The 14630-nt window shown below is 46.2% G+C and overlaps 9 non-coding genes across 9 annotated transcripts; all 9 read left to right on the top strand.

The window, feature by feature from the left end:
- Positions 1-1428: 1428 nt before the first annotated feature.
- On the top strand, positions 1429-1619 carry LOC142267594 (U2 spliceosomal RNA). Its single transcript, XR_012733444.1, has one exon. It is a non-coding gene; the product is annotated as a U2 spliceosomal RNA (small nuclear RNA).
- A 1387-nt stretch (positions 1620-3006) lies between these two features.
- On the top strand, positions 3007-3197 carry LOC142267592 (U2 spliceosomal RNA). Its single transcript, XR_012733442.1, has one exon. It is a non-coding gene; the product is annotated as a U2 spliceosomal RNA (small nuclear RNA).
- A 1387-nt stretch (positions 3198-4584) lies between these two features.
- LOC142267591 (U2 spliceosomal RNA) lies at positions 4585-4775 on the top strand. The gene has a single exon (XR_012733441.1). It is a non-coding gene; the product is annotated as a U2 spliceosomal RNA (small nuclear RNA).
- A 1388-nt stretch (positions 4776-6163) lies between these two features.
- LOC142267590 (U2 spliceosomal RNA) lies at positions 6164-6354 on the top strand. Its single transcript, XR_012733440.1, has one exon. It is a non-coding gene; the product is annotated as a U2 spliceosomal RNA (small nuclear RNA).
- A 1387-nt stretch (positions 6355-7741) lies between these two features.
- LOC142267589 (U2 spliceosomal RNA) lies at positions 7742-7932 on the top strand. The gene has a single exon (XR_012733439.1). It is a non-coding gene; the product is annotated as a U2 spliceosomal RNA (small nuclear RNA).
- A 1387-nt stretch (positions 7933-9319) lies between these two features.
- LOC142267588 (U2 spliceosomal RNA) lies at positions 9320-9510 on the top strand. The gene has a single exon (XR_012733438.1). It is a non-coding gene; the product is annotated as a U2 spliceosomal RNA (small nuclear RNA).
- A 1387-nt stretch (positions 9511-10897) lies between these two features.
- LOC142267587 (U2 spliceosomal RNA) lies at positions 10898-11088 on the top strand. The gene has a single exon (XR_012733437.1). It is a non-coding gene; the product is annotated as a U2 spliceosomal RNA (small nuclear RNA).
- A 1387-nt stretch (positions 11089-12475) lies between these two features.
- On the top strand, positions 12476-12666 carry LOC142267585 (U2 spliceosomal RNA). Its single transcript, XR_012733436.1, has one exon. It is a non-coding gene; the product is annotated as a U2 spliceosomal RNA (small nuclear RNA).
- Positions 12667-14053: 1387 nt separating this feature from the next.
- LOC142267584 (U2 spliceosomal RNA) lies at positions 14054-14244 on the top strand. The gene has a single exon (XR_012733435.1). It is a non-coding gene; the product is annotated as a U2 spliceosomal RNA (small nuclear RNA).
- The last annotated feature ends 386 nt before the right edge of the window (positions 14245-14630 follow it).

The raw sequence follows: 14630 nt of genomic DNA, 5'->3' as shown, positions 1-14630 counted from the left end.
TGACCTGGTATTGCAGTACCTCCAGGAACGGTGCACCCCTTCTTAACCCAGTTTCCAAAAGCAGAACTCAATTCACCTGATTCATATTAGCCCGATTTAATGAATTGGAAGAAAGCATACGTCTTCATATGCACCTCAATTTGGCCCATTCACTTTTCACACTTCCTCCTTTTGTTTTTTATCTTTCACACTTTTGACTTTCTTTATTCATCCAAATAGCAAACTCATCACCACTCAACCTGACCAACTCGGCTATGTCCCCGTGCTGCAGTTCTCTGTCTTATCTAGATCATTTGCAATTGAATGGAATAGATCCCTTTTGGACAAAGTGGATTCACCTGCTGCTGCAGTGACCACAGGTGTGATAACATCTAGAATTGGCATCTGGTGCGATCTCTCCGCTTCCACTCCAAAGAAAGTTACCTGTTTATTCCTATCATGCATTGGTTTTTGGGGTTTTCTTTGAGTAATGATGATCTCTTTAGTAGTCTGTTGGCGCCCTCTCCTGGAGGAATAGTTTGCTTGCTCTTGGACATTCTAAAAGAGAGGTCATGATAGACATTGAGCTTCTGAGCTCAATTGGGGACAGTCATGGGTGATGAATGTTTGCAACCTACTGCGAAGCCTCATACCGCAATATAAGGAACGTCAAATACTAAGAAAGGGCGGCCTATGAAAGAATTACTACTTTCAATAAGTACACTTAAACGGCTAATTGGGAATAGAAAAACTGTAAAAAGCCCTCTGAGAAAGCCCCCCTCTAACCTTTGATAGTAAGCTTTTCTGTAGTCTGCCTGTTGATGTATTTTCCGTTTGAACTGTGCACAACATGAAGAGACGGAACACTGGCGGCTTGTCACAATGCCCCCCGATGACATCACAATAGCGCTGCTGCCTAGAAAACAAGCTGCGCAGAAGAAGTTGTTCTTTGGGTGGGAGGGTGGGCTAGTGGAAGGAGGGGGCAATCTCTTTTTTTCCCGGGTGGTAGGGGGATGACAGGAGAAGGGAAGCGGGTGGTGAGAAAGGTACAGAGGGCAGGGTTTGGGGGCTGGGAAGGAAAGGGAAAAGATTAGGGTTTGGGGATGATGAAAGGGCTTTCTACGGGTAAGGATGGCAAAGGGTGGCAGTGACGGAAAGTCAGGCAACCTGTCCTGTCCGTCTTTTTGTATCGTGAATTGGAAAGACTGCAAGGGGGAGGGGAGTTGCTTGCGCCCTAAAGGAGGAGTTATTCAGATTCATTGCAGTGGGCGGCGGCTGCAAAACGCACCATTCTTCTTGTTTTGGCTCTGCAAAGCAGCCTTTTCAAGGGTTGGCTTGGGTGACAAAATGTCTTGTGTAGGCGTGGGTTTGTCTCCCTCTCGCTCTCTCTCCCTAAGATGTGTCCGGCATAGGCCAGGGTGCCACTCGAGGCCCAAACCAATTCTGGTTATCGCTTCTCGGCCTTTTGGCTAAGATCAAGTGTAGTATCTGTTCTTATCAGTTTAATATCTGATACGTCCCCTATCTGGGGACCATATATTAAATGGATTTTTAGAACAGGGAGATGGAAAAAGAGCTTGCTCTGTCCACTCCACGCATTGACCTGGTATTGCAGTACCTCCAGGAACGGTGCACCCCTTCTTAACCCAGTTTCCAAAAGCAGAACTCAATTCACCTGATTCATATTAGCCCGATTTAATGAATTGGAAGAAAGCATACGTCTTCATATGCACCTCAATTTGGCCCATTCACTTTTCACACTTCCTCCTTTTGTTTTTTATCTTTCACACTTTTGACTTTCTTTATTCATCCAAATAGCAAACTCATCACCACTCAACCTGACCAACTCGGCTATGTCCCCGTGCTGCAGTTCTCTGTCTTATCTAGATCATTTGCAATTGAATGGAATAGATCCCTTTTGGACAAAGTGGATTCACCTGCTGCTGCAGTGACCACAGGTGTGATAACATCTAGAATTGGCATCTGGTGCGATCTCTCCGCTTCCACTCCAAAGAAAGTTACCTGTTTATTCCTATCATGCATTGGTTTTTGGGGTTTTCTTTGAGTAATGATGATCTCTTTAGTAGTCTGTTGGCGCCCTCTCCTGGAGGAATAGTTTGCTTGCTCTTGGACATTCTAAAAGAGAGGTCATGATAGACATTGAGCTTCTGAGCTCAATTGGGGACAGTCATGGGTGATGAATGTTTGCAACCTACTGCGAAGCCTCATACCGCAATATAAGGAACGTCAAATACTAAGAAAGGGCGGCCTATGAAAGAATTACTACTTTCAATAAGTACACTTAAACGGCTAATTGGGAATAGAAAAACTGTAAAAAGCCCTCTGAGAAAGCCCCCCTCTAACCTTTGATAGTAAGCTTTTCTGTAGTCTGCCTGTTGATGTATTTTCCGTTTGAACTGTGCACAACATGAAGAGACGGAACACTGGCGGCTTGTCACAATGCCCCCCGATGACATCACAATAGCGCTGCTGCCTAGAAAACAAGCTGCGCAGAAGAAGTTGTTCTTTGGGTGGGAGGGTGGGCTAGTGGAAGGAGGGGGCAATCTCTTTTTTTCCCGGGTGGTAGGGGGATGACAGGAGAAGGGAAGCGGGTGGTGAGAAAGGTACAGAGGGCAGGGTTTGGGGGCTGGGAAGGAAAGGGAAAAGATTAGGGTTTGGGGATGATGAAAGGGCTTTCTACGGGTAAGGATGGCAAAGGGTGGCAGTGACGGAAAGTCAGGCAACCTGTCCTGTCCGTCTTTTTGTATCGTGAATTGGAAAGACTGCAAGGGGGAGGGGAGTTGCTTGCGCCCTAAAGGAGGAGTTATTCAGATTCATTGCAGTGGGCGGCGGCTGCAAAACGCACCATTCTTCTTGTTTTGGCTCTGCAAAGCAGCCTTTTCAAGGGTTGGCTTGGGTGACAAAATGTCTTGTGTAGGCGTGGGTTTGTCTCCCTCTCGCTCTCTCTCCCTAAGATGTGTCCGGCATAGGCCAGGGTGCCACTCGAGGCCCAAACCAATTCTGGTTATCGCTTCTCGGCCTTTTGGCTAAGATCAAGTGTAGTATCTGTTCTTATCAGTTTAATATCTGATACGTCCCCTATCTGGGGACCATATATTAAATGGATTTTTAGAACAGGGAGATGGAAAAAGAGCTTGCTCTGTCCACTCCACGCATTGACCTGGTATTGCAGTACCTCCAGGAACGGTGCACCCCTTCTTAACCCAGTTTCCAAAAGCAGAACTCAATTCACCTGATTCATATTAGCCCGATTTAATGAATTGGAAGAAAGCATACGTCTTCATATGCACCTCAATTTGGCCCATTCACTTTTCACACTTCCTCCTTTTGTTTTTTATCTTTCACACTTTTGACTTTCTTTATTCATCCAAATAGCAAACTCATCACCACTCAACCTGACCAACTCGGCTATGTCCCCGTGCTGCAGTTCTCTGTCTTATCTAGATCATTTGCAATTGAATGGAATAGATCCCTTTTGGACAAAGTGGATTCACCTGCTGCTGCAGTGACCACAGGTGTGATAACATCTAGAATTGGCATCTGGTGCGATCTCTCCGCTTCCACTCCAAAGAAAGTTACCTGTTTATTCCTATCATGCATTGGTTTTTGGGGTTTTCTTTGAGTAATGATGATCTCTTTAGTAGTCTGTTGGCGCCCTCTCCTGGAGGAATAGTTTGCTTGCTCTTGGACATTCTAAAAGAGAGGTCATGATAGACATTGAGCTTCTGAGCTCAATTGGGGACAGTCATGGGTGATGAATGTTTGCAACCTACTGCGAAGCCTCATACCGCAATATAAGGAACGTCAAATACTAAGAAAGGGCGGCCTATGAAAGAATTACTACTTTCAATAAGTACACTTAAACGGCTAATTGGGAATAGAAAAACTGTAAAAAGCCCTCTGAGAAAGCCCCCCTCTAACCTTTGATAGTAAGCTTTTCTGTAGTCTGCCTGTTGATGTATTTTCCGTTTGAACTGTGCACAACATGAAGAGACGGAACACTGGCGGCTTGTCACAATGCCCCCCGATGACATCACAATAGCGCTGCTGCCTAGAAAACAAGCTGCGCAGAAGAAGTTGTTCTTTGGGTGGGAGGGTGGGCTAGTGGAAGGAGGGGGCAATCTCTTTTTTTCCCGGGTGGTAGGGGGATGACAGGAGAAGGGAAGCGGGTGGTGAGAAAGGTACAGAGGGCAGGGTTTGGGGGCTGGGAAGGAAAGGGAAAAGATTAGGGTTTGGGGATGATGAAAGGGCTTTCTACGGGTAAGGATGGCAAAGGGTGGCAGTGACGGAAAGTCAGGCAACCTGTCCTGTCCGTCTTTTTGTATCGTGAATTGGAAAGACTGCAAGGGGGAGGGGAGTTGCTTGCGCCCTAAAGGAGGAGTTATTCAGATTCATTGCAGTGGGCGGCGGCTGCAAAACGCACCATTCTTCTTGTTTTGGCTCTGCAAAGCAGCCTTTTCAAGGGTTGGCTTGGGTGACAAAATGTCTTGTGTAGGCGTGGGTTTGTCTCCCTCTCGCTCTCTCTCCCTAAGATGTGTCCGGCATAGGCCAGGGTGCCACTCGAGGCCCAAACCAATTCTGGTTATCGCTTCTCGGCCTTTTGGCTAAGATCAAGTGTAGTATCTGTTCTTATCAGTTTAATATCTGATACGTCCCCTATCTGGGGACCATATATTAAATGGATTTTTAGAACAGGGAGATGGAAAAAGAGCTTGCTCTGTCCACTCCACGCATTGACCTGGTATTGCAGTACCTCCAGGAACGGTGCACCCCTTCTTAACCCAGTTTCCAAAAGCAGAACTCAATTCACCTGATTCATATTAGCCCGATTTAATGAATTGGAAGAAAGCATACGTCTTCATATGCACCTCAATTTGGCCCATTCACTTTTCACACTTCCTCCTTTTGTTTTTTATCTTTCACACTTTTGACTTTCTTTATTCATCCAAATAGCAAACTCATCACCACTCAACCTGACCAACTCGGCTATGTCCCCGTGCTGCAGTTCTCTGTCTTATCTAGATCATTTGCAATTGAATGGAATAGATCCCTTTTGGACAAAGTGGATTCACCTGCTGCTGCAGTGACCACAGGTGTGATAACATCTAGAATTGGCATCTGGTGCGATCTCTCCGCTTCCACTCCAAAGAAAGTTACCTGTTTATTCCTATCATGCATTGGTTTTTGGGGTTTTCTTTGAGTAATGATGATCTCTTTAGTAGTCTGTTGGCGCCCTCTCCTGGAGGAATAGTTTGCTTGCTCTTGGACATTCTAAAAGAGAGGTCATGATAGACATTGAGCTTCTGAGCTCAATTGGGGACAGTCATGGGTGATGAATGTTTGCAACCTACTGCGAAGCCTCATACCGCAATATAAGGAACGTCAAATACTAAGAAAGGGCGCGCCTATGAAAGAATTACTACTTTCAATAAGTACACTTAAACGGCTAATTGGGAATAGAAAAACTGTAAAAAGCCCTCTGAGAAAGCCCCCCTCTAACCTTTGATAGTAAGCTTTTCTGTAGTCTGCCTGTTGATGTATTTTCCGTTTGAACTGTGCACAACATGAAGAGACGGAACACTGGCGGCTTGTCACAATGCCCCCCGATGACATCACAATAGCGCTGCTGCCTAGAAAACAAGCTGCGCAGAAGAAGTTGTTCTTTGGGTGGGAGGGTGGGCTAGTGGAAGGAGGGGGCAATCTCTTTTTTTCCCGGGTGGTAGGGGGATGACAGGAGAAGGGAAGCGGGTGGTGAGAAAGGTACAGAGGGCAGGGTTTGGGGGCTGGGAAGGAAAGGGAAAAGATTAGGGTTTGGGGATGATGAAAGGGCTTTCTACGGGTAAGGATGGCAAAGGGTGGCAGTGACGGAAAGTCAGGCAACCTGTCCTGTCCGTCTTTTTGTATCGTGAATTGGAAAGACTGCAAGGGGGAGGGGAGTTGCTTGCGCCCTAAAGGAGGAGTTATTCAGATTCATTGCAGTGGGCGGCGGCTGCAAAACGCACCATTCTTCTTGTTTTGGCTCTGCAAAGCAGCCTTTTCAAGGGTTGGCTTGGGTGACAAAATGTCTTGTGTAGGCGTGGGTTTGTCTCCCTCTCGCTCTCTCTCCCTAAGATGTGTCCGGCATAGGCCAGGGTGCCACTCGAGGCCCAAACCAATTCTGGTTATCGCTTCTCGGCCTTTTGGCTAAGATCAAGTGTAGTATCTGTTCTTATCAGTTTAATATCTGATACGTCCCCTATCTGGGGACCATATATTAAATGGATTTTTAGAACAGGGAGATGGAAAAAGAGCTTGCTCTGTCCACTCCACGCATTGACCTGGTATTGCAGTACCTCCAGGAACGGTGCACCCCTTCTTAACCCAGTTTCCAAAAGCAGAACTCAATTCACCTGATTCATATTAGCCCGATTTAATGAATTGGAAGAAAGCATACGTCTTCATATGCACCTCAATTTGGCCCATTCACTTTTCACACTTCCTCCTTTTGTTTTTTATCTTTCACACTTTTGACTTTCTTTATTCATCCAAATAGCAAACTCATCACCACTCAACCTGACCAACTCGGCTATGTCCCCGTGCTGCAGTTCTCTGTCTTATCTAGATCATTTGCAATTGAATGGAATAGATCCCTTTTGGACAAAGTGGATTCACCTGCTGCTGCAGTGACCACAGGTGTGATAACATCTAGAATTGGCATCTGGTGCGATCTCTCCGCTTCCACTCCAAAGAAAGTTACCTGTTTATTCCTATCATGCATTGGTTTTTGGGGTTTTCTTTGAGTAATGATGATCTCTTTAGTAGTCTGTTGGCGCCCTCTCCTGGAGGAATAGTTTGCTTGCTCTTGGACATTCTAAAAGAGAGGTCATGATAGACATTGAGCTTCTGAGCTCAATTGGGGACAGTCATGGGTGATGAATGTTTGCAACCTACTGCGAAGCCTCATACCGCAATATAAGGAACGTCAAATACTAAGAAAGGGCGGCCTATGAAAGAATTACTACTTTCAATAAGTACACTTAAACGGCTAATTGGGAATAGAAAAACTGTAAAAAGCCCTCTGAGAAAGCCCCCCTCTAACCTTTGATAGTAAGCTTTTCTGTAGTCTGCCTGTTGATGTATTTTCCGTTTGAACTGTGCACAACATGAAGAGACGGAACACTGGCGGCTTGTCACAATGCCCCCCGATGACATCACAATAGCGCTGCTGCCTAGAAAACAAGCTGCGCAGAAGAAGTTGTTCTTTGGGTGGGAGGGTGGGCTAGTGGAAGGAGGGGGCAATCTCTTTTTTTCCCGGGTGGTAGGGGGATGACAGGAGAAGGGAAGCGGGTGGTGAGAAAGGTACAGAGGGCAGGGTTTGGGGGCTGGGAAGGAAAGGGAAAAGATTAGGGTTTGGGGATGATGAAAGGGCTTTCTACGGGTAAGGATGGCAAAGGGTGGCAGTGACGGAAAGTCAGGCAACCTGTCCTGTCCGTCTTTTTGTATCGTGAATTGGAAAGACTGCAAGGGGGAGGGGAGTTGCTTGCGCCCTAAAGGAGGAGTTATTCAGATTCATTGCAGTGGGCGGCGGCTGCAAAACGCACCATTCTTCTTGTTTTGGCTCTGCAAAGCAGCCTTTTCAAGGGTTGGCTTGGGTGACAAAATGTCTTGTGTAGGCGTGGGTTTGTCTCCCTCTCGCTCTCTCTCCCTAAGATGTGTCCGGCATAGGCCAGGGTGCCACTCGAGGCCCAAACCAATTCTGGTTATCGCTTCTCGGCCTTTTGGCTAAGATCAAGTGTAGTATCTGTTCTTATCAGTTTAATATCTGATACGTCCCCTATCTGGGGACCATATATTAAATGGATTTTTAGAACAGGGAGATGGAAAAAGAGCTTGCTCTGTCCACTCCACGCATTGACCTGGTATTGCAGTACCTCCAGGAACGGTGCACCCCTTCTTAACCCAGTTTCCAAAAGCAGAACTCAATTCACCTGATTCATATTAGCCCGATTTAATGAATTGGAAGAAAGCATACGTCTTCATATGCACCTCAATTTGGCCCATTCACTTTTCACACTTCCTCCTTTTGTTTTTTATCTTTCACACTTTTGACTTTCTTTATTCATCCAAATAGCAAACTCATCACCACTCAACCTGACCAACTCGGCTATGTCCCCGTGCTGCAGTTCTCTGTCTTATCTAGATCATTTGCAATTGAATGGAATAGATCCCTTTTGGACAAAGTGGATTCACCTGCTGCTGCAGTGACCACAGGTGTGATAACATCTAGAATTGGCATCTGGTGCGATCTCTCCGCTTCCACTCCAAAGAAAGTTACCTGTTTATTCCTATCATGCATTGGTTTTTGGGGTTTTCTTTGAGTAATGATGATCTCTTTAGTAGTCTGTTGGCGCCCTCTCCTGGAGGAATAGTTTGCTTGCTCTTGGACATTCTAAAAGAGAGGTCATGATAGACATTGAGCTTCTGAGCTCAATTGGGGACAGTCATGGGTGATGAATGTTTGCAACCTACTGCGAAGCCTCATACCGCAATATAAGGAACGTCAAATACTAAGAAAGGGCGGCCTATGAAAGAATTACTACTTTCAATAAGTACACTTAAACGGCTAATTGGGAATAGAAAAACTGTAAAAAGCCCTCTGAGAAAGCCCCCCTCTAACCTTTGATAGTAAGCTTTTCTGTAGTCTGCCTGTTGATGTATTTTCCGTTTGAACTGTGCACAACATGAAGAGACGGAACACTGGCGGCTTGTCACAATGCCCCCCGATGACATCACAATAGCGCTGCTGCCTAGAAAACAAGCTGCGCAGAAGAAGTTGTTCTTTGGGTGGGAGGGTGGGCTAGTGGAAGGAGGGGGCAATCTCTTTTTTTCCCGGGTGGTAGGGGGATGACAGGAGAAGGGAAGCGGGTGGTGAGAAAGGTACAGAGGGCAGGGTTTGGGGGCTGGGAAGGAAAGGGAAAAGATTAGGGTTTGGGGATGATGAAAGGGCTTTCTACGGGTAAGGATGGCAAAGGGTGGCAGTGACGGAAAGTCAGGCAACCTGTCCTGTCCGTCTTTTTGTATCGTGAATTGGAAAGACTGCAAGGGGGAGGGGAGTTGCTTGCGCCCTAAAGGAGGAGTTATTCAGATTCATTGCAGTGGGCGGCGGCTGCAAAACGCACCATTCTTCTTGTTTTGGCTCTGCAAAGCAGCCTTTTCAAGGGTTGGCTTGGGTGACAAAATGTCTTGTGTAGGCGTGGGTTTGTCTCCCTCTCGCTCTCTCTCCCTAAGATGTGTCCGGCATAGGCCAGGGTGCCACTCGAGGCCCAAACCAATTCTGGTTATCGCTTCTCGGCCTTTTGGCTAAGATCAAGTGTAGTATCTGTTCTTATCAGTTTAATATCTGATACGTCCCCTATCTGGGGACCATATATTAAATGGATTTTTAGAACAGGGAGATGGAAAAAGAGCTTGCTCTGTCCACTCCACGCATTGACCTGGTATTGCAGTACCTCCAGGAACGGTGCACCCCTTCTTAACCCAGTTTCCAAAAGCAGAACTCAATTCACCTGATTCATATTAGCCCGATTTAATGAATTGGAAGAAAGCATACGTCTTCATATGCACCTCAATTTGGCCCATTCACTTTTCACACTTCCTCCTTTTGTTTTTTATCTTTCACACTTTTGACTTTCTTTATTCATCCAAATAGCAAACTCATCACCACTCAACCTGACCAACTCGGCTATGTCCCCGTGCTGCAGTTCTCTGTCTTATCTAGATCATTTGCAATTGAATGGAATAGATCCCTTTTGGACAAAGTGGATTCACCTGCTGCTGCAGTGACCACAGGTGTGATAACATCTAGAATTGGCATCTGGTGCGATCTCTCCGCTTCCACTCCAAAGAAAGTTACCTGTTTATTCCTATCATGCATTGGTTTTTGGGGTTTTCTTTGAGTAATGATGATCTCTTTAGTAGTCTGTTGGCGCCCTCTCCTGGAGGAATAGTTTGCTTGCTCTTGGACATTCTAAAAGAGAGGTCATGATAGACATTGAGCTTCTGAGCTCAATTGGGGACAGTCATGGGTGATGAATGTTTGCAACCTACTGCGAAGCCTCATACCGCAATATAAGGAACGTCAAATACTAAGAAAGGGCGGCCTATGAAAGAATTACTACTTTCAATAAGTACACTTAAACGGCTAATTGGGAATAGAAAAACTGTAAAAAGCCCTCTGAGAAAGCCCCCCTCTAACCTTTGATAGTAAGCTTTTCTGTAGTCTGCCTGTTGATGTATTTTCCGTTTGAACTGTGCACAACATGAAGAGACGGAACACTGGCGGCTTGTCACAATGCCCCCCGATGACATCACAATAGCGCTGCTGCCTAGAAAACAAGCTGCGCAGAAGAAGTTGTTCTTTGGGTGGGAGGGTGGGCTAGTGGAAGGAGGGGGCAATCTCTTTTTTTCCCGGGTGGTAGGGGGATGACAGGAGAAGGGAAGCGGGTGGTGAGAAAGGTACAGAGGGCAGGGTTTGGGGGCTGGGAAGGAAAGGGAAAAGATTAGGGTTTGGGGATGATGAAAGGGCTTTCTACGGGTAAGGATGGCAAAGGGTGGCAGTGACGGAAAGTCAGGCAACCTGTCCTGTCCGTCTTTTTGTATCGTGAATTGGAAAGACTGCAAGGGGGAGGGGAGTTGCTTGCGCCCTAAAGGAGGAGTTATTCAGATTCATTGCAGTGGGCGGCGGCTGCAAAACGCACCATTCTTCTTGTTTTGGCTCTGCAAAGCAGCCTTTTCAAGGGTTGGCTTGGGTGACAAAATGTCTTGTGTAGGCGTGGGTTTGTCTCCCTCTCGCTCTCTCTCCCTAAGATGTGTCCGGCATAGGCCAGGGTGCCACTCGAGGCCCAAACCAATTCTGGTTATCGCTTCTCGGCCTTTTGGCTAAGATCAAGTGTAGTATCTGTTCTTATCAGTTTAATATCTGATACGTCCCCTATCTGGGGACCATATATTAAATGGATTTTTAGAACAGGGAGATGGAAAAAGAGCTTGCTCTGTCCACTCCACGCATTGACCTGGTATTGCAGTACCTCCAGGAACGGTGCACCCCTTCTTAACCCAGTTTCCAAAAGCAGAACTCAATTCACCTGATTCATATTAGCCCGATTTAATGAATTGGAAGAAAGCATACGTCTTCATATGCACCTCAATTTGGCCCATTCACTTTTCACACTTCCTCCTTTTGTTTTTTATCTTTCACACTTTTGACTTTCTTTATTCATCCAAATAGCAAACTCATCACCACTCAACCTGACCAACTCGGCTATGTCCCCGTGCTGCAGTTCTCTGTCTTATCTAGATCATTTGCAATTGAATGGAATAGATCCCTTTTGGACAAAGTGGATTCACCTGCTGCTGCAGTGACCACAGGTGTGATAACATCTAGAATTGGCATCTGGTGCGATCTCTCCGCTTCCACTCCAAAGAAAGTTACCTGTTTATTCCTATCATGCATTGGTTTTTGGGGTTTTCTTTGAGTAATGATGATCTCTTTAGTAGTCTGTTGGCGCCCTCTCCTGGAGGAATAGTTTGCTTGCTCTTGGACATTCTAAAAGAGAGGTCATGATAGACATTGAGCTTCTGAGCTCAATTGGGGACAGTCATGGGTGATGAATGTTTGCAACCTACTGCGAAGCCTCATACCGCAATATAAGGAACGTCAAATACTAAGAAAGGGCGGCCTATGAAAGAATTACTACTTTCAATAAGTACACTTAAACGGCTAATTGGGAATAGAAAAACTGTAAAAAGCCCTCTGAGAAAGCCCCCCTCTAACCTTTGATAGTAAGCTTTTCTGTAGTCTGCCTGTTGATGTATTTTCCGTTTGAACTGTGCACAACATGAAGAGACGGAACACTGGCGGCTTGTCACAATGCCCCCCGATGACATCACAATAGCGCTGCTGCCTAGAAAACAAGCTGCGCAGAAGAAGTTGTTCTTTGGGTGGGAGGGTGGGCTAGTGGAAGGAGGGGGCAATCTCTTTTTTTCCCGGGTGGTAGGGGGATGACAGGAGAAGGGAAGCGGGTGGTGAGAAAGGTACAGAGGGCAGGGTTTGGGGGCTGGGAAGGAAAGGGAAAAGATTAGGGTTTGGGGATGATGAAAGGGCTTTCTACGGGTAAGGATGGCAAAGGGTGGCAGTGACGGAAAGTCAGGCAACCTGTCCTGTCCGTCTTTTTGTATCGTGAATTGGAAAGACTGCAAGGGGGAGGGGAGTTGCTTGCGCCCTAAAGGAGGAGTTATTCAGATTCATTGCAGTGGGCGGCGGCTGCAAAACGCACCATTCTTCTTGTTTTGGCTCTGCAAAGCAGCCTTTTCAAGGGTTGGCTTGGGTGACAAAATGTCTTGTGTAGGCGTGGGTTTGTCTCCCTCTCGCTCTCTCTCCCTAAGATGTGTCCGGCATAGGCCAGGGTGCCACTCGAGGCCCAAACCAATTCTGGTTATCGCTTCTCGGCCTTTTGGCTAAGATCAAGTGTAGTATCTGTTCTTATCAGTTTAATATCTGATACGTCCCCTATCTGGGGACCATATATTAAATGGATTTTTAGAACAGGGAGATGGAAAAAGAGCTTGCTCTGTCCACTCCACGCATTGACCTGGTATTGCAGTACCTCCAGGAACGGTGCACCCCTTCTTAACCCAGTTTCCAAAAGCAGAACTCAATTCACCTGATTCATATTAGCCCGATTTAATGAATTGGAAGAAAGCATACGTCTTCATATGCACCTCAATTTGGCCCATTCACTTTTCACACTTCCTCCTTTTGTTTTTTATCTTTCACACTTTTGACTTTCTTTATTCATCCAAATAGCAAACTCATCACCACTCAACCTGACCAACTCGGCTATGTCCCCGTGCTGCAGTTCTCTGTCTTATCTAGATCATTTGCAATTGAATGGAATAGATCCCTTTTGGACAAAGTGGATTCACCTGCTGCTGCAGTGACCACAGGTGTGATAACATCTAGAATTGGCATCTGGTGCGATCTCTCCGCTTCCACTCCAAAGAAAGTTACCTGTTTATTCCTATCATGCATTGGTTTTTGGGGTTTTCTTTGAGTAATGATGATCTCTTTAGTAGTCTGTTGGCGCCCTCTCCTGGAGGAATAGTTTGCTTGCTCTTGGACATTCTAAAAGAGAGGTCATGATAGACATTGAGCTTCTGAGCTCAATTGGGGACAGTCATGGGTGATGAATGTTTGCAACCTACTGCGAAGCCTCATACCGCAATATAAGGAACGTCAAATACTAAGAAAGGGCGGCCTATGAAAGAATTACTACTTTCAATAAGTACACTTAAACGGCTAATTGGGAATAGAAAAACTGTAAAAAGCCCTCTGAGAAAGCCCCCCTCTAACCTTTGATAGTAAGCTTTTCTGTAGTCTGCCTGTTGATGTATTTTCCGTTTGAACTGTGCACAACATGAAGAGACGGAACACTGGCGGCTTGTCACAATGCCCCCCGATGACATCACAATAGCGCTGCTGCCTAGAAAACAAGCTGCGCAGAAGAAGTTGTTCTTTGGGTGGGAGGGTGGGCTAGTGGAAGGAGGGGGCAATCTCTTTTTTTCCCGGGTGGTAGGGGGATGACAGGAGAAGGGAAGCGGGTGGTGAGAAAGGTACAGAGGGCAGGGTTTGGGGGCTGGGAAGGAAAGGGAAAAGATTAGGGTTTGGGGATGATGAAAGGGCTTTCTACGGGTAAGGATGGCAAAGGGTGGCAGTGACGGAAAGTCAGGCAACCTGTCCTGTCCGTCTTTTTGTATCGTGAATTGGAAAGACTGCAAGGGGGAGGGGAGTTGCTTGCGCCCTAAAGGAGGAGTTATTCAGATTCATTGCAGTGGGCGGCGGCTGCAAAACGCACCATTCTTCTTGTTTTGGCTCTGCAAAGCAGCCTTTTCAAGGGTTGGCTTGGGTGACAAAATGTCTTGTGTAGGCGTGGGTTTGTCTCCCTCTCGCTCTCTCTCCCTAAGATGTGTCCGGCATAGGCCAGGGTGCCACTCGAGGCCCAAACCAATTCTGGTTATCGCTTCTCGGCCTTTTGGCTAAGATCAAGTGTAGTATCTGTTCTTATCAGTTTAATATCTGATACGTCCCCTATCTGGGGACCATATATTAAATGGATTTTTAGAACAGGGAGATGGAAAAAGAGCTTGCTCTGTCCACTCCACGCATTGACCTGGTATTGCAGTACCTCCAGGAACGGTGCACCCCTTCTTAACCCAGTTTCCAAAAGCAGAACTCAATTCACCTGATTCATATTAGCCCGATTTAATGAATTGGAAGAAAGCATACGTCTTCATATGCACCTCAATTTGGCCCATTCACTTTTCACACTTCCTCCTTTTGTTTTTTATCTTTCACACTTTTGACTTTCTTTATTCATCCAAATAGCAAACTCATCACCACTCAACCTGACCAACTCGGCTATGTCCCCGTGCTGCAGTTCTCTGTCTTATCTAGATCATTTGCAATTGAATGGAATAGATCCCTTTTGGACAAAGTGGATTCACCTGCTGCTGCAGTGACCACAGGTGTGATAACATCTAGAATTGGCATCTGGTGCGATCTCTCCGCTTCCACTCCAAAGAAAGTTACCTGT

Source organism: Anomaloglossus baeobatrachus, unplaced genomic scaffold (genome assembly GCF_048569485.1).
Source record: "Anomaloglossus baeobatrachus isolate aAnoBae1 unplaced genomic scaffold, aAnoBae1.hap1 Scaffold_2961, whole genome shotgun sequence".
In the NCBI taxonomy this organism is placed as follows: Eukaryota; Metazoa; Chordata; class Amphibia; order Anura; family Aromobatidae; genus Anomaloglossus; species Anomaloglossus baeobatrachus.
Note: the sequence above shows the minus strand (reverse complement) of the source record. Positions and strands in the feature narration are given on the sequence as shown.